The sequence below is a fragment of the Bactrocera dorsalis genome, unplaced genomic scaffold, assembly GCF_023373825.1.
Source record: "Bactrocera dorsalis isolate Fly_Bdor unplaced genomic scaffold, ASM2337382v1 BdCtg010, whole genome shotgun sequence".
Taxonomy (NCBI): Eukaryota; Metazoa; Arthropoda; class Insecta; order Diptera; family Tephritidae; genus Bactrocera; species Bactrocera dorsalis.
In genome coordinates, this window is record NW_026038061.1 from 127,497 (window position 1) to 147,823 (window position 20,327).

The window sequence follows — 20,327 nt, forward strand, 5'->3', positions numbered from 1 at the left end:
TGCTCTAACTGGCTGCTGTCGCAAAAGTTTTTATATCTGCGGTAAAGCTGACTTTTGGGCGAGGTGGAATCACCTGGGCGCTTCCTTCTCTCATTTGTACGACCAAGGATAGGATTATTTGTATATTATTATTATTATGGTATTATTGTATTGTATATGTGTAGACATATAATAAAGTATAGCGATTAGTAGTAATATTAAATAATAAATAAATAACGAGTAAAAAATGGTAAATTAAGTTCTGACTCTATTGCAGGGGGAGCCTGATTTATAGGCCTCAAAAAATCGATATTTTTGAGGATTTTTTTTGGAAGGGAAAAAAATAATTAATTAAAGAATTAAAATTAAATAAGAATTAAATTAAATTTCTAGGGTTTATAGTTATATATTTAAACATCATTCACACATTTTTTGGATACGAAATTTTTGATAGTTTGCCTTTGGAAAGCAATTGCCTGATGCATCTCGCATGTGCATTTGTCGGACGGCGGGCAGGACGAAGTTCACAATTTCTATCGGAAAAAAAAAATTCAAAGAGATTCATGTTTTTTAATAATTTCAAAAAAGTGTAAAATTTTACAAATTTTTTAAAAATTAAAAAAAGTGTTTTTTGAAAAAAAGTATACTTTATGTTGTTTAAAAATATGTTCAAACTTGACTATTCCTTTTTTAAATAGAAGACAATTTAATGCCAAAGATAATAAACTTTGCCCTAATTCCATATGACGTTTAGTTTTTTCTATCCTGCCCGCCAATTAAGGAAAATCGTAAAAATGAATAACCGATAAATCGCGTGTCGAAGTTTTCGCTTTCTGCCCAAGCACTAATATATCTGCTAGACGCTCGGTCACTATTTCCCTTCTAGCTTCGAAAATATTTCGAATTCTTATACTTTGGGGACATATTCTTAGATATTTTTAAAGAGATTTAGCAAAAAAAAAATCGATTTTTTGAAGCTTCTAAAGCAGGCTCCTCCCTTAAGAGCTTCCCATCTTATATATCTCGAAGCATTCTCATCAATAAAATCTTCAGCTTACACTCACTCACTCTCACCCCTTAAACAAACTGTTCTAAACTACTGAAGTTCGCACCATACTCTTCTCCGTTCATTTTATTCTAATGCTAAACACTTTCATAAACCCTGAAGGGGTGCTGAACGGTTTCTATATATATATCAGTAACTGAAGTTGATTGCGGTTCTCACATTGCTGTTTTCGCAATTTGTAATGTAAGTAGAGCACAACTTCGGTTACAAGTAAAGCAATAAAGCAAACTCCATACACACACATACATAAATCAGAAAACAGTGGAGGGGGCCTGAGTTCAATATTTCGCGGATTAGCAAATCGCTTCAGCTGACTTCGTTTAGTGCCTCTATGGGTCATGACTTGCAATCCCGCTCGTGGATTTGGCATTGTATGTCTTTGTTTTGCATTTTCGATTTCTTTCCAAAAGAATAAACCATCCATAAAGTATAAGGCTTTTATCGGTGTTTGTGAGAGTTCCTGAATAATCTAAATATTTTGGTTCATCCACCATTATACATAGCCTTTCAACGGCCAGCAGGGGCACCGAAGGTATTTCTATATTAAGAGAATCGTATTTATATACTATATTTTATATATGGTATATCATGTGGATTTTGATGTGCATATTATTTACTTTATTACATAATATGAATGAAAGTGCGTATCACACTAAGTGTTCCCTCGGGTGCGATTCGTTTTTCGTTTAATAACAACAGATACGACAGACATCGGCATCGCTGATTTACCAACCACCTTCTGCCCTCAGTAAGAACATACCAAATCCATCCGAACGGCTGTGTTTGTCTTCCTCTTCTTATTTTTCTTGCCATTATCTACTTACAACATTATTGATGTGGCTCTGGGGCAGCCAGTGCGCCAGTGCGCGCCAACTTGCATCCGAAAATCAGAAAATATACAAATACGAGTATGTGGTGCGAACAGCGTGTAAAAAAGAAGGAGTGAAATATTAAATTACGCTTGTTAAATTGTCTTGTTAAAATCATCCCCATAAAATAGATGCAATTTATCATATTTTAATGATTGGGGAGCACACATTCGCTCATAAGCATCAGCAGCTAAGCATCCATGATAACAGAGGGGAGAATGTGAGAGTGCAGAGATCTCTTCTGCAGCAGCTGTGTGTTGTTGGTAATGTCGATTATCAGCTTGGGAATAATGCTGGTGTTTATTTATGAAGGTGTGTGTGAGAAGACGAGAGGAAGGGCGCTTCTGATTGAGAAATGACGTTGTTGATAACATTTTAGGAACATTGTGACGTTTAAATAGGCTAAACATGCTTGACACGAGCACTGGCCCGCAGTTTGTATTCATTATTTCATATTTCCGTTGACTTTAAAAGCGAGTAATTGAGCAATCTGGCGAATTCCGCGCGAACCGCCTTTATCAGAGCTCCATAGCTGTGGTGTTCCCTCGCGCTAAATGCCTGGCCGCTTGGCGAGGATTCGTACTGTCCGGCAATCAACAACAGATTGCGGTAATAAAGAATTAATCTGGTAAGATAACATCTCGCTAAGTTGTAGGCATTATTTATCGCCAGCCAACTGGGCAGTGGTTGGTTGGACGGTTGCTTGGATGTGTCCACAAGCGTATAGTAGGCGAGGTATATGTATGTATATGCAAGTGTATGTATGCTTTAAGATTATTATTATTATTGCTTCATGCATCCCTGCATCGTTGCTGATTCAACATAAGCGATTACATCCATCATTATTGTGCACACATACCCATATGGCGTATGGTATCTGGTGCGTCCTTGCAAGCGTGAAAATCTACACCAGTCTTTTGATTTGCGTCAATTGGACATGAACTTGTAAGCCCTGCTGGATGTCTCAGAAGTGTATTTGTGCGCCTCAATTGAAGGCTTGCTTGAGATGCTAATCATGGCCAAGCACTTCCTCTTGGACCATGTGATTTATTGCAATTACGAACTCCTTAAAACGTATGCTCTAGAAATGTAGGAGAACATGTACTGAGTCTCCGAATCAGTGACCTCGTTGGCAGCAAATCTTTTTAGTCTTCGCCAGCAAAGTTTCAGAGTTTTGAGATTAGAAAATTGATACCTACAGGTATATTAATATACCGAAAGTGAACTTAACTTCACATTTTCCTGAGCAAGCTTAATATCTTCGAAATCTCCAATTGTTTATTAAATACTTATGAATACTCACATACACAGGTGTTTCTGCTTTAATGAAGTCACACAGCTGCAGAATGCCTTAAATGAGAGTTAATTATAGATTGTTATCGGCATGACTAAACACCTTCAATGAGTTAACACTTTTTCCTTGACGCCGCTGAGCTCATGCATGGACCGACCATGACGCTTACGGCGAAAAGTCAAGCTGTTGAACTGCACTTGCTCAATAAGAAAGTCCACCAAAATAAAAGGAAGACTTATTTAGTGGAACCTCGAATGCACTCGAGCTAAGGTAGAGGAAGTCAGGGTTCACACATAAATGTTATCAATGTATGAGGTGTATAAGGTATATAAATACATTTCTCATTGGCTTGAAAATCAAATCAAGAATAAACTCTTGAGGCAACCAATTGCAAGCCGCACACTTGTTGTTTTGCCTCTTAGACTAGGCCTAACTTAAAAAAATTACAACAGTTGTTGGTTCGATTCACCACTCTCTAAGATTTTGGACTGAAAGGTTTAGAAACTAATTATCATTTTCAATTGTGTTCTCCAGAAGCTTGTGAATACCTTTCTTTGTGTCCCCTTGCAATGAAGATGAAGAATGTAGTATATGCGATTTACAATAACAAATGTGCTTGCCTTCAACATCCATGTATTTGGTATTTGCATGAGGACATGCAGCGTGCCGTGGCTGGCGTGAGGTGTCAGCTTGCAATCATAACGCAAACTTAAAATCAGCACAGCGTGAAATCTGTTTGCCAGCACCTTTAGTCACATTGTCGCTGTTCGTTGCGTTATTGCTGCATTTGGCCGAGGATTCCTTTGCACTGGCGTAATTTTGGTGCGCATCTCCGCACCACGTTTTACTTGCATTGCTGCTTTCACATGTTGCCCACTACTCAATGGGAAATTATTAACATAAGTTTAAGACACTTTTATGGCATTTCACGCTGTGAATTAAGTTGTAGCGATTTCTTGCAACGCCGAGCAAAAATTATGAATAAACGCCTAGTTTTTCGTTTTTATTACTTCTCTTATTGCTTAGTCATATTTGCATGTGCTGCACACGAGCCAATAACTTGAGGGAAGCGGGCGTGAGTGATGCAAGTGGGGCGAATGGCGGTGCACCGCTGCTGGGCGCAGCATGCTGCTGCATCATTGGTGCCAGTAGACCACATTTGCTAATATCCATTGTGTTTGTTGTTGTTATTGCCAATTTTATTGGCAAGAAAGTATGGAAAAGTGGTTCCAGTTAATGAAGTTAACACTTCCAGAATGGCGGCTGTTTAACATATCACTAAAGTACCGAGGAATCACTCGGTTGGTTAGTGGGTTGGTTGAAATGTGAGGCGCAGGAGCTCCTTACCGCGACCTAATTCAAACCATCATTAAGCACATTTTGCTCGCAAGTGATAACCAATTAAGCTCAATTTCAGAACTCAAAGGGCTTACATATTGACAAATCTCAGTTTTTTCCACACTAGCTGCCCAATATCTTTTAAATGGGAGCATTGACGGCGAAACGGACAGCTCGCCTCAAACAGCTGAAGGCGAAACATTCACCGAGGAAGTGTTCGCTTTCAGTTTTTCACAAATACTTGAGTGGTAAAAATTTTCGCTTGCGCTGGTGAAAAACCATTTGATTTTCACTGGGAGTTTTAATGGATAAATGATGACCGGTCTTAAGAACGCTACAGTTTCCCATTGGTTTAACTTTCGCGATGTCTATATATTTACATGTGTACTTATATATATCATGTTTGGGTTTAAGTTTTGAAAATTAATTTTTTTCGTTGATGAATTTTTGTATGAACCACTTTCAAGAGGTCAAACCTCTAAAAAAATCCTTTAAACTCTTATACTTCATAACTTTCTGTGTGTATTCTAACGAATTTCGAATAATGGAGTCCCTGCTTTCTACTTCTTCTTCTTGATTTCGATTTGGAGAAGTTCAATTCAAAATAAAAACAGGGAAACCTTTGTCATTCAATTAAATATCAATTATAATTCAAAAGCTAAAAAGTCTCACTTTAGTTAAGTACTCTGTGTAATTGTTCAATTTAATTGTTGTTTCCCCATGCAATTGTCGTTTATTGTTCTCTTTTGTGCCAAAAACGTTGGACAATGATTTCGTTTTGACTTCTCAATTATCTGGAATTCGCACGCCATTGTTCGGTACTCGAGCCCCGAACATTCGTAATTGTTCCAGATTTTTTTCGACCGTATTGTTCCAAATCCCTGTGTATGTTGGCGTGTGTGTGTAGCCAACCAATAGAAGAGCCATTAGCTCGGTTTAGGACACCTGAGCGCGTTTTTTACACCTTTGCCGATCTATTGGCTAATTTTATTATTATCCTTCGCCGGCAGCAGCCACGGCGTTGCATTGATACCCATATATTGTACAAAGGGCGCAGTCATTGGGAAAATTTGTAGCAGCGATTTCCTTTCTTTTTCTTCTATTATGAGTTTATTTTGTTTGTTTCGTTGCGGCTTTTATGGCAATTGAGAGTGCGAAACCAATTTCATCGAAGTAAACAAAATTGTTAAACCTCGAACGTATACAAAAACAGAGCTGCGTCTCTACAAGCATGCAGTATTTGGTATGCATTTATGCTCTTGTACATGTGTACACCACACAATGGAGACGAACAAAAGTGAGCAAGAACAAGCGACTTGGCAGCCGAAAAGTCATTAATTTACAATTTAAAGCATACTCGTATCCCAGCAACCCTCCGCCAGCAATAATTGAGTGAGCAATAGAAGCAGGTAAACAAAGGACATCTGAAGGGCCTCGAGTTGCAGCAACACGGCGAACATATAGAGTAAAGTAGGTGAGTCAAATCGAGCAACCAGCTGTCCCTCGCCTCCAGTTCCGTGTCGAAGAAGGACATAGCGAAATAAAATAAACCAAAATGTCATCGTCATCATCGGACTCATTAATTAAGTGGAAATGTATGAACATGTATGTATATAACTTCGTATGTACATATGTATGTATGTTTGTACAATAAAGTTTCAGCAGAATCGCAACTCTCGGGGCGAGAAGCCGTTTTGTACAACTACAGTGTCCCTTACAGCCAATTAAATATTGCCTATTAAACACGGCGGCACAATTGGAACGGCACTCACTCATACACATACACGCAGGCCGCTGTGTCGTGAGCCTTTTTAAATTTTGAGCGCACTGCTGCCACCGTCAGGACATATGCGGAGTGTTTTGTGCCATTATTCGCCACTCGATGGCTTGTCACATTGTCGTTCCTATTGTATCCTTAAGTGGTGGACTGTTCAAATATTTAATTCACTTCATCCTTCCTCACTTGGCGTCCATTCTTTACAAAATTAGTTGGACTATTCATGCGAAGCGTTGGTATGCGATTTTATTGTTTTGAGCATGCGCAATAATCCGATCGGCCAGCGACTAACACTAACCGTCCAGTGTGTAATTGTGTGAAGTGTCAACCAGCACTCGAACCATTTACGTTTACACCCACACTAAGGGGTCAGCTGCATTGACATGCCACCGTGCGGACACCAGCTGTTGCACCCTTTGCCGCTGTCGAAAGCGGAAGTCAGCTATCTTCTGTGGAGTAAATAAATAAAAATGAAATTGACGCCATTAATCCATAATTCAATACAAACCGCATTATGAAGTTAGTTTTATAAGTTCAGGCTCTGTTATGTGAGGAACCCGTTAAAAAGATACTGGGTTAATGAATAATTAATTAAGGACTAAGTTCGGCTGTAACCGAATATTTTGTACCATTCCAATTTCCACTAATTAATGCCGAGAAAATACTTCGAATTCGCAAAACTTTATATTAAAAATTGTTGTGTAAGAATTCAAAATTCATTGTTCGTCGAAATCATGAATGGATTATAAAAAAAATTTGGTATTTTATTAAGTTATATTTATCATGAAAAAGAATAACAACATTAACCATTGCTCAACTGTGGCGGAAGGATGCAATCTGCAGTCGAGTTCACAAGGTCCGTTGGGTAACTTAATACTTGTCTGGTGAAAAAACCAAAATTTTCACTTAAATATCGCCTACTAATGCACCATATGAAGCTCTAGGTATAAGTACTTGCTTGACATGCAATGAAGTCTAGGCTACTAGATCCAAGCCATTTTCTAAAAACTTCATCTATCGGCAACAAAGTAGGAAAACTCGACAATAAACCGCTTGAGATTTGTATCTAGACACGTAAATGAATGTCAATTTATCACCTTCAGTTTGAGAAATATTAATAGCAGCAATCGATAGATATTTTAACGGTTATCAATAAAGTTGTGTAAAAATACCTCTCACACCCAGCTGATGGCTGCTCGTAAAATCTTATGGCTGCAAGAACCAAACCGGCTTTGTGGCTTCTCAAGTAGTTCACAAATAATCACAACTTGCCGCGTCGATCGATTATGCGTCAAAGTTAGAGGCACTTTCAGAATTTGATATGCCTAAATTACTACCTAGAGAGCACATGAAGACGACGATAACATGAGCACACGTCCCGCCGAGGTGGCAACCTCTCGTCTTGCTGCCTAATCACTTAACGCGATCACAGACAACCCGAACTGCACTGACCGGATCTGCACTCGCCGATCGTGGACGGAGATGTGAGTGCCGAATAATAATGCGATCGCGATCCTGGCTGATACTGTTGATTTGCTTAATAGTTTCTCTCAACAAAAATGATCTTCAATCAGCATATCAACAATTTGTACCACGCCGTTCAATGGCATGCCACTTGTGCCTACGTGTGTTTGGTGTGCGATTAACAACATTAGATGGCAAGCACTGATCGCGCACAACATTTAAGATCAGCAGCCGCTACACCATCGGACAAGCTCAGAATGGATCCAACCCCGTCAGCCTCGACTTTCGGTTGCTCGTCATTTGCTGCCGCCAAGCCGCTGTCATCGATAGCACAGACGGCCATTGATGGGTGATGCGTGCACTTAGCATATTGTTGAGCTCAATACGATACGTATGATAGCGACCCATTATAATCAATTGCTTGCTCGTAACACTAAATGATCGCGCTGGAAAAATTAAGCACAATTACGCAAAACTGCCGAAAGGCCCGATCGTCGTGTATTTAAGAAGGTAGGTCCTTACTTGTGAGTTGCAAACAACCGATCAAGCATCGCTTGCGGGCACTATCTTCCGTCCTCTTCGCCCCGGCTGATGGGCAGACAGCCGCAACGTAAATGACTCGACTTAATTGCAGCGTTTAACCTGCTCTTATTGATCATAATAACTCCATAATGGCGGAACATGCGCGAACAATATAATATAATCAATGACGGCGGGCGTTGGGTGCAAAATTGCTGTGCCACCATTACAGCTACATGCATATGCGTCGAACGAAAGCTGCTGCTGTCGCCAGGAAAGAGAATCCAGCGCACTGATCGCCGCGGCTCGCTTGCCACTTAATTCACTTAATGACAGGTCCAACGTGTAGTCGTGCAGTTGGAGAAATTTAACGATGGCCAACGGCCAACGGCCTACGTGGACACGTTTTCATGGCGCAACTGCATACGGGCTGCTCGTTGCTCGTCCATCTCATCGCTGCGCTATAAAATGTTGGTATTAAGTGTGAAAGCAAACAAGTAGTTATGGATATTATAAATTCCGGCAGCTTGTAATTGTTTGCAGAATTATTGCGACGCTAAAGGAGCGATCTCGTTATCTTGTTACTGAAGATGACATTAATTTACTGGAATTCAGATCATTAACGGTTCATTTGGCACAGCGAGTTAAACGATTCCCAATAGACTTGCAGCTATTAAAAATTATATTGGCAACCCCTGGCGAACCATTAAGGAGCAGCAAACTGTTGCAGCACTCCATTATGGCACATAGTTATTTACCTAACTTAAGTTATGAAGAGATTTCGCGTTATGCATAAACTCAAATATGTTGGCAAGGATCATCGCAATTGCTTATGGCCCCTCATTTATCGGCAATTTAGCACGAAAAGCGCTGCAATAGTAGCAAATTACCGCTTCACTTCCAAGCGCAACTTGCCTTCGGTGGCAAGCTCATTATGCAACTTGTACTTTGCACGCATTTCAGCGTTTTTTCTCGAGTTTTTGCGCTGCGTTTTTAAGGCGACCCTTAAGCAGCAGTTGCGAGGCAACAGCGCCGAAAAATTATGTGTGCCGCGTAATTATGCGTTTGCGCATGTGCACGGGTAGTTTGCGAACAGCAGAAAGGTTGGACTTTTAATCAAGCTGGTGTGTACGATTTTGCATGCGTGTTTCAAATGAAATTTGCAAATCAAAAAAATTGAAAGGCTTCAAAGAACATTGAAATTAGTTACTTAAAAGGCCTATTAGTGAAATTGCGGTTAACATTTGCATTAAATTTTATGGCGTTTTTTTAATTCAACTCAACGCCTTCATTAAATTTCATTATAACACCGTTATCGAAATAACGATAACAGTGGAACCTCGCTAAGTAATCCTCTCCATAATCTCCGTTTTGGGTCATGTATCGTCGAATGGGAGGGGCTTTGCCTGGTAACCTGAATAAAATTTCTGCATAAACATCACGATCCATTAATTTTGTGTTTATATAACAAGAAAATTGAGAGATATTAAAGCGTCCTGCTCTCTTAAGCGCGGCTGACTGTCACTGCTTGATTGTGTGTGTGCCAACTAAGTGCCTGCGGTTCTTTGTATACGTAAATCTGTGTGTACCCTTGTCCAACTGCAGACGGCTACATTATTCTCACCACTTCGGACGGACAATTTCAACAACCGGGCATTGGCTGCCTCCGCTGTCGTCGCTCCCTCTTACTGCTCCTAACGTTTTGCCAAATTCAGTGCCATTTAAATTTTAACGCCAGACAATTGGGCGTTTTACGGTTGTAAATTCATTTGTTAAACGACTGAATCGTAAAATTTAGTTCTGCTATATCCGGCTTCACTCACTGCACTCAGTCAACGTTCTCTGGCAGTATTCTTAGATGGTTCTTGGCAGCAAGATTACAGGTTGGCCGCTCCTCAATCAATGGGAGGACAAAAACAAATGAAAAAAACACGAAACTGTGAATGAGAACATAAAATGGGGCGTATTTGTGAGCTTTGCTGGGAATACACAAATAAAAATAAAAATAAAAAAAATTGTAGAGTGAAAAATTGGCGTTATTACGTATTTCCATTGGCCTTTCAAAAATTAGGTATTATTTGTTCAAAACATCTACCAACGTAGATGGATTTAGATTAACCCTTTCAGATAAACACATTTCTGACATGATATGAGATATGATCTTAAATATCTTTAGACATAGCTTCGGCAAGATTGGAACCACTCCTTTTGAAATTCTTCGAATCTTTGTAATTTGCAGGACATGGACTATGCTGGAAATGATAGAAACATATTAGTAAAAGTCATAAAAATGCGTTAAATATAGGCAACAATTGTAAATTTGCCACTAATATTGGATAACTTTGCACTTCAACTGTACTTCTTCCCGAAGTCCACTGTTAACCACACAAAACCACATATCTGCCCTGCCTTTTCGCATTTTATTACCCGACTGACTTGTTCAACCATGGCTCCAGCGTTACAACGTTCCAGAGTTCCACAGAAACACACAAATCAAATACAAATAATCATCAAATCGCGCGAATAAAACACATCCAACCGCTACACCTCCAGCGCAAGCGAAGGTACTCCTCCACCGCGATTGGTACTCCCTGCGGCCGCACATAAGCGACCTTAGCAGAATGTAAGCGGGCTGCGCACATTTTAATAATTGTGTATCTGTCAGTTACCCGAAGCCGTACGGCAGCAATTCCTCGTTGCAGATGCAATTTATCCATGAATTTGTTTTTAATTTTCAACACATTCGCTAATTTGATTTTTAACTTCTTCCACTTGCTTTCGAAGCATGCGAACGATGCTACAACCGCCATGCAGGCAGCCACCGTCGAATTCATAGTTCCGCCGGGCGTACGTTTATTACTCCTGCCAACGTCAGTATTTTTACATTTGTTGCTTTCTGTTCACAGCCAGCAGTGGCAGTTATATAGCCCCGCCGAGCAACATCCACATGTAGCAGGCGAAAGGTACAGAATTAAGTCAATCGTGCCGGAGCGCGTCGCTAAGTTATCATTTCCATGACGCCTGCCTGCCAGCTCGCAAACAACTTCTGCACCAGCCGCACCAACCGCTCGTCGGCAGTCACTATTCCAGGCGTGCGATTGTGGCGTTTATCCTTTGGCTTGCTGCTGAACTTCGCCTTGTTAGCCTCATAATTTATGTGGTTAGAGATGCTCGTTGGCATTGCAATGCCAGTGCCATCCATGCTGAAAAACCCGCCCGCCCGCTAAATGCAATGAGCGACCGACCGACTCTCCATCACCCAATGGCAGCTTCGCTTGGCTGTTCAGTCGCGGATGTGTTCTTATCCGTCTGGGCAGGCGCAACCAGACAAATCGATTTTCAACGCATTGCGTCGTCTTCTCGCCTTCGTCCGCAGACGAAAAGGACAAGGAATCGCCCTGACCATCTTTCGTTTGCCAAATTAATATTTGTTTGTTCGCTTGTAATGTTTTCTGTTGGGAATTGCATACAAATTCACAGTGAGCGTGAAAGGATTAAGGATTATTAGTGAGTTAAAACAAAGAATGGTTAGGGCACTGCTACATCAACGAACGTATAGGTTGAGGAGCTTATGATTGCATATACAAATGGGTGTATGGGCTTGTAGGAACTTTACGAATCCCAAGTTAGAACACAAGCAACATTCATTACTCACCATTCGATTAATACCTCTGTTGAATTAATTAGATAATTCTTAGGGGCTAATTCCCACTACCAGAGACTTATTCATAGTTTTAAGCCGAAAGGTCAGATGCAAAAGCGGCCAGAGTTCCGGTTTAGCCAAATACTTCTTTCGAACACTCTCTCTAGCACTCTCACTCCCAATTCGTATTTCGGCTATATGATGAGCTTATCGTGACTAATATTAAGGAGATATTCCAGAACGAAAATGAATGCCAAATTTAACGAAATTAATTTATTTGAACTTGAGCCTTTTTTTGACGAGAATATTTACACCATCAAAATATGAAAAGCCGACTTTACAATTCCTAGACTATAGACCACGTGAATATTTCTGGTTGTTGTAGGTAAGGCAAAAGCTCTTCAGAGTGCAAAGGGTATAAGCAATAGTCTTGTTCTTACGTTTCGCTAACCAAATGGCACTCGATTATTTGTTTTTTCAACTCTGTACGAAGTAAACACTTCTGTGATCTGCTCCTTATAGCCGGAGCGATTTCGACACATATACGCATACTCACACTACCACATATGCAAGGCTCGTTCGACATAAACCGGAAACATAACAAATCATAAATTAAACCCTCGTTAACCAAACTTATTACCTGGTGTACGCGCCCCCTTTTCGAGCCAAGAGGAGCTCCACTTGGGTATGTACTAAATTTATAACACGAATATTTTTGTGTGTGCGGTTGAACAGACAACTGCGAGAATAAAAATCGAATTGCGTTTTCATTTTATTACTCGCTTAAATTATATAGCACTATTAAGCGAGTTTAGTGGAAACACTTTGAGTTTCGAGCGCTGAACGGGGGAATAATCAAACATGCCATTGTTGTTGTGATAGCCCCTGGCGTCGGCCATGCCAATAATGGCAGGGGACGGCCGAAAAATGTATCGCTTCAACTTGGATGGCGTGAATGGATGCTGAGTCAATAAATGAAAGCGGACAGGCGATGGAGGTGTTAAATAAATTTAAAATGCAATGAATGGACGGCGTATTTGGCACGTACGTACATATGTATGCGTACCAATTATTACTACGCAGCATTGACATTTTGCCATAATGCTCGAAGAGTATTAGAAAAGCGTGCAATTCCGAAACTTTGACCTACCCAGCCTACGCATCTATGCAGTTGTTGTCTACGCGAGGGGGGTTTAAATGACTAAAAAAGCCCGATTGAGGCTCGGATGAAGAGTGGAGGGAATTTCTGAAAGCAATGTTGTGATCCAAGCCCGCTGATCGGAATTAATTGACCACACTGCCGATGCGAGAGTTTTCAAAGCGATTATGTGCTTTTGATTTTGTTTTTAAATCGCTAACTGCCGATCATACGCATTAAATGCGCTACTTTATTGTGTGCAAAACGAATTATTGCGACATTTAAGGCGTCTAAAGACGGAGTGTACAATGAGTTTCACCGGTTGTAAGCCAGCCACATTACGCTGACATGTGAAGTGCTCATGGAGTCGGCCTGCTCCCGTGATCCCCGCACAGTGTCGGTTTGTGCTTGTTGTTGTTGTTGCTGTCATGTCGTATGACTGTTGCACGCGCTTGTACAAATCACACCACAAACGTCAACTTTATCCGCATAATTCAGGACAAAACAATGCACCAAAACACGAGTGAAAAAACGCCGAAAAAGTGAATCGGCCGCGCGAAGGTTAAGCCATAATCAAGTCGAACGGCTAAGAGTGCCTCCGGACTTAGCGGGCAATTGGTGCGGTACGGAAAATGGTAAATTTATAGCTGCGCTGCATCAATTAGGGCGCTTTCGTTGTTTCGCCAAGAACAATGGGATTGCTTCAGAATGTTGTTTTTATCGCGCATCGCTCCTGCTACTTGTCGCCGTTCTTTCTCGTATGGATCTGGGTTTTGCGGCTGAGCGCATGCAATTTAAATTGATCTTGCGCATAACTCTCTTCGGAGATCACAGCGCGCATGCGCAGCGCGATGCGCATCGATCGCAATGTATGAGAATGCACCAACGGGCTATGCCAGACTTGGCGACGTCTTCACATCATACATATAGGCGCAGACCAGGCTCTGCACCACTCTTCGATGACAATAACCGTTATTTGTTTGCCAACCAGTGATGAAGATTAAATCCCTTTGATTTTTTGCTGTTTGTTTTTCGTTTCAGAAGTGTTTAGCATTTTTGAAAATGCCCGTGTGCACATCGCATAAGCTCCTTGCCGCCGCCGGCTCTCGCCCGAAGACCACTAGCTTGAAGCCTCATAGCGATCGTCTTGTTGCGACATTGAAACTGTGACGACTGTCAGTAAGCGGGCCATCACCGGTCGATGAGCTGTGAGTGAGGGCTCTAAGAAGTGATGGATTAGCATCAGCGCGCAGACATAAGGACGACAGGCGAACGACCCTTTAGACGCTGTCGCTTTGTGAGCCTTTACACAGTCTCGCTTTTTCCGAACGCTTTTTTGAGCTGTCTCTGGCTTGTGCATTACAGATGTACATGGCTTCTTGGAAATAATTATGCTTTTTATGAAACCCGTGCACCCCTCATGACTGTGGCTTTCGCAATCAATGTCGCCGCTTGGCAAAATGGCAACATTTTTGTGCAAATTGTTGAAAGATTTAAATTGAGTATTGGGTTTTCGGTGAATTTTTAACGCTGAGTGAAATTGAATGTTCTTCTGCTGGAAGCTCATGCGAAATAATTCAATAATTTGGTGGAGGATTAAGCGTAATTTGAGTGGAATTTATTTCTTTGGACAAAGGTTAAGGTATTTTGGAATAAAGTAAACACTTTCTTTTAGTGTTTCCCGAAAAGCCCATTCCACAGGGTTGCAGCCTCTGCGAACTATCACAACGAAATTAAAAATTACAAATGAAATACCAGTTCATGTTTGCAAAATAAAGCTGATTAAAAGCCACCAAGCCTTCATCAGCTTTTAATACTCACCGCAAATATGTAAAGAGCACATTGGGAGGATGAACGAAAAGTACATCAACACCTACACAATTTACGTATATTCCGCAAACTCAAGTATTTCAACCATTTTGACGCTAAGCTGGGAGCCATACGTCGCTGGTAGGAGTAATTGAGCGCACATGCTTAAAATGGAATTACGTGTTAAGTAGCTCTACGCTCTCGAAGCTTAACTGCACTAGGGAGGCGGCTGTAGCTGCATAGAAACTCTGAAATTCTAAATAACACGTAATCGTCTAATTTTATGTAAGGGAGAAACGTTCAAATTAAGTGCGCTTCGTTAAATACACAAAAGATGGTGGAAGCACTATCCTAGTCGCACATACATTGGGCCTTATAAGTTGAACTCAATGACAAGGAAGCGCTTTGAGGGCTGAGCAAATTAGAAGGGTGCAAGGAAAACACCGAGGGTGGGCCAATGAACTGTTTGTGAGTGGGGGAGAGTTATCAATACATGAACCGCGAATTTCTGCCCATCACTTTGATGGTTGCTACGTGTATCAATTAGATTGGACCACCGCTTGCAGCAAGTCGTGGGGCAAAGGAAAAGAAAGACGCCACCGCAATGACGACCGAAATTAAGTACTCGCAATCAGCGTAAATGATATGCGACTGATTTGATGGGTCGAGCCAACGACTCGACGATTAGCGTTCCAACAAGAATTACAAGGCCATCGCCTTGCGCCTGTCAACTCAATTACACTCTGGGGAATGAGATGAATAAGCACCGATGGCGGTGAAAGTGCAGTGTTGGCGTTTATTTTTTCCCTCTATCCTAACCAGTTTTTATGTCCTCTTACTTGCGTAGGTAGTTTAGTTAATCGCAGTAGTAAAACATGTTAATAGCGGCACGCTATCCCAGAGAGGCTGCGTGACACGCCCAACCAATAAGCCAGTCAACTGAGCAGATGAACGATGTAGATTTTTGAACTTCAGTGCAGTGCACGAAAGGCCCTCCGAAAACATTTATGTGTAATTGTCTCAACCGCAATCACGCCAAAGCATGTGGCAACGACTTTCCCTTTTACTGTATTTACGAGTATGATTACGTTGAACGCAAATAAAATCGTACGTACACATACCTTCGCACCTTGGCACTCGCTTGAGCATTAATCTGCGGTTCATAAAGTTGCAGCACCACAAAATTAGCGCCACAGCCGGCTGAAGCTTCATGCCGATACATGACTTTAACATCACCTTATGCACACAAAGCAGAATCTTCGGCAGCAGAAGGCGCTGCCTGCGATAAATACCACCAGGGCTCTTAACCGCAAAGGCTGCAAGAATTGAAGTGTAGTTGTAGGGGAATTTGGGTTAACAAAATACGACAGTAGCCTGTACGCCTCGGGTTCGTTTCGTGCACATATGGTTGGTAGCAGTTATGGTGGCGCGATCAACATCATGCTTCAACTGATTGACTGGTGGTCATCCTCATCACTCTCAACGTCCTCCCGTGTGTTTATCCTGAGTAATGAGGTATCTGATAATCAGACTCACTAACCCAAAATAATAGCAGAATACACAAGCCACAAATGAGCTAGATCCAACAGATGATGCAGACGCTACTGCGCCTCACGAGCCGAAGGATGTTTATACTTACAATGGTGTACTTGTGCAGCTGACGTAGCACATAGTTTTCTTCCATGCTTGACCACAAAATTTGATTTAATCTTGAGGAGTTACATATTTTTATGGCCTTGTTGAAAACGCTACGTCCAACAATAAAACTGGATGTGCGAATATGTCTTAAGCCCTTTGCTTTTCTTAATATCGATGCAGTAACGGATTCTCTCGGCCTCAATAACACTTTGCGTATGCTGCATCCTTTTAGTGAAAGCACTGATCGGGAACCTTAAGCTCAAAAATGTGCTAATAAAGGGGTAATCTTAATACAGTCCATATTATAATAAGAGTTTAATGAGCTTTTCTGAATAAATTAAGAAGAAACGAGAATAACCTCTCCGGAGTATTCAAGATGTTCTCAATATAGAGTTTACCAATTGTTCAAAAACCAAAGGTAAGGCATTCAGATAAATACTTTTGAACGGGTTTTTCTTCATGGTAGCAAACCAAAACTGTGGGTGTGTTTTGAAGGCATGGACCTATATTCAGTTAAATTCCCAGAAATCGAAGCATATACATCGAGGAACCCGCTTTAGGAAGTTGTTGAATAGGTTAGTCCGTTAGGCTCGTGAGTCACACTAAGACCAGTTTTGGTTTTTCGCAGACGCCGAACGAGTCATCTGTCTGAATGTCAGCAACCTATGTTACGATTTATGGCTCCTTGAATTGTTAGTGTCGATTTTTTCATCGAAGCATATACCTAAAATTTGCCATATTTAAACACTAATGGACATATCTAACTGTAAGTATTTTCAAAATAATTTGTTCAAAAAGAAATATTGTACTTTGAGACATATAATCGCAAACAGCCAGCCCAGCAACTCAGGAGTCTGCCTCGTTCTTACCTGCAGAACCCAAATGCTAGACTTGTGGGTAGAAATTATTAGAAACAGTACCACCTGTCTGCTGCTCACGTAAATACATTTAATCGCGTAGATATGTGCACACACACACACCCCACACATAGATACACAGGTAAGTGTAGACCTCTCAAGATTAATTTGACATTTTACGTAACGCGTGCACCTCGGCGCTTGACCCATGTAGCCAGACAGCGAAAGGCAAACACTTAAGTCGAATGCTAATTTTTGGAAAGTTACTCAACGGATATATGGCTTTGAGTAGTTATGTGACTTCTGTTTGACTTAAGACGAGTAATTGTCTAAGGCACCCTACAGTACACGACGCTACAGCGAGGCATAACAACGTCGTTGGAATTCTGATGACTCCCAGATGCATTGGCCAGGCACACGTCAACCACGCATGCGCGTACCTTTGCCGTCCCTTGAATAAATCACACGCGCAGTGAGGATTTCCAGGAAACAAATATTCCACACACTTTAAGACAACAACTTTTCGACAATTAACATTAATTGAAGCGCGGGCAATACTGGAGAACTCTTCTTCGAATTCGTCAACATTTTTATTGAAAATTTGTGTCATTAGAGTGAAATATAAAATGAAATATATGTATGGTGCATAAATGCGTTGATATAGAAGTGCAAGTCCTAAGTTTTTCTTTTATACATAATCCCCTGAAGTCTCAGGCTCTTCGCTAAAAAACCCAACGTAAGCAAGTCCAGTCCTTTGGGTGATAATCAAGAAGTGTACATGTGAAGACTTCAGGCACCGCTCAAGATAGGGAGAAACAAGCCATGCCATGGTTTACATGGAGAATAGTCCACACTAATTTAAAAAGAGCAATTTTTCTAACAATTCACAAAAAAAAGTGATAGCAAAAATTGCGATAGCCTAACTTGTATCACATGCCTGACTGTTTTTGCTGTGCAAAACCTTTAGTTGAATCTAAAACTAAAATCCAATCCGCCGTGTTGTTTAGTATACAAAACCGCCGAAAATAAGTTGCATGTATGTCGGTATGACAGAATTTGGTGACCTCGTGGAGCTTAGACCGCTGTGCGAAACAAGATTGAGCATTGACATCCCCGATTCGTTCGATGCAAGCCATTAGACATGCCCTCAACGGGCCAAGCCTTTTGCCATTGTTTTAACTTCCGAACTGAAGAATTTCGAAAGCTGCCAGCAACTGTGAATAATCCGTCACCATTATTTTTTGTTTTAATGAAGATAAAAATAAAACGAAAATCTTCATCGCAAAATCCTAAAAAAGCAACGTAGTAATTCAAATGCTAACGGTAATTCGTTAAGGAAATCAAATTAAAATTTTCGCAATTTATTTGGGCAGTTATCGGCGATTCTACACTGGGCATACATATGTACATATGCATGTGCCTCAACATCTTGCACACACCTGTTAGGAAAATTTTTGCATCTCTTCTCTTTATGGCATCGAAAGTAGAAGTATTGAAATGTGGTTTTGTTGGAGCCATTTCATTTGCGCTCCAAAACTCAGAAGATTCCCCACAGAAGCATTTTGTGCCCGCACGGCATGCTTCACGGTTGTAGATATATCTGGTCTTAAAAGCTCGACACTTTTACGGGCCGCAAAGAAGACTAATTTCTTCAATGCTAATTTTCCCAACCGGGTTGCCATTCAGTTGCTTCGCTCGCATACAAGGCGTCACGGTCATTCACAAATTGCTTCTTCAACGGCTGCCGCAGCTTCCACTCATACTCTACTTCGAGCCCACGACACCAAACTTCGCTGTGTGGAAACCGTCCATCGAGCGCTAATTGGCGAAAACCCAAAGGGAAACAACAGCAATAATATGTGGCAATATTTGCATGCCGTTGCCACATCGCTGCATATATTTCACTCGACTACACTTATCGCTGATGTTGCCAGTGGCAATAACTCAGGCGCGCCGAAAATTCTCGCTTCAACAAAGGGTCGTAAAAACGAAGAAAAACGTACAAAAGTGCATGCATACAGATACACACACATACACACCATGCTTGTGTTTGTGTTTACGCAAGGGTGTACTCGCAGCTGAGCGCAGACATAATGGCCCAATTGCGATTGCGAATTGCCGTAAAATCATAATGACTTGAGAATATGTGAGCATATGTAAGTATGTGGGAGGAGCCGCTGGCACACATAAATACATTCATACATACAAGTAACGGTGGCATCACTTCAGTATGGATGTAGTACCTCGATCTGGCAGCGCAGACAATTGCACACTTAATTAGCAGCGGCACAACGCACACTCATACATGCACATAGCTTGTGCATACATATAAAAGGCAGAATAATGTCTGGGTATGCGAAGTGTGCGCCAAAGGCAATTAAAAGCGCACCCGTTCGATCCAATTTTCAAGTGATCAATTACACAATCGAACTTAATTTATTAGCGCTATTCGGGCGAGGGTTGGTTGCTTCCAGCGTTAAAGGGACACATCGACCCCTATTTGTTTATTATGCAATAGCACTACCCAATTGCCAACGCGTCAGTCGCACATCATATAAAAATGGCATATTCCCTTAGGGGCAGGACTCATTCCTCTTTGCCTACAAAGTGATTGCCTTTTGATTAGGTCGTCATGAGTGCATTACTATTTGCCCGTATTCACACTGGAATCAGAGTCGCTCGACATACACAAAGGACTCATGTGGACAATCAGTCATTCGCATTTCGTTGACTTTTTACATTTGTGACGATTTATTCCAAAGCATTTTTTTTGTTTCAACTGTAGTTCTGCTTTTTGTTATTCGTTATTTGTAAGTAACTGCAGCATTAACCTTCAGTTTGCCTCTTCCAAAGTCCTTAATCAAAATGGCAGATCAATTTCGCATTTCGGTTGAGCCGTTAAAGCTTTCGAGTAAAGCAAATATAGAGACGATTGC

The 20,327-nt window shown here is 41.1% G+C and overlaps 1 long non-coding RNA gene across 1 annotated transcript in view; it reads right to left on the bottom strand.

Annotated features, from left to right (window-relative positions):
* Positions 1-382: 382 nt before the first annotated feature.
* The window catches only part of LOC125779944 (uncharacterized), a 40,199-nt gene continuing 20,254 nt past the window's right edge, over positions 383-20,327 (bottom strand). The window contains exon 2 of the long non-coding RNA XR_007423466.1: positions 383-6,772. This is a non-coding gene — a long non-coding RNA (uncharacterized LOC125779944). The remainder of the gene's footprint in view (positions 6,773-20,327) is intronic.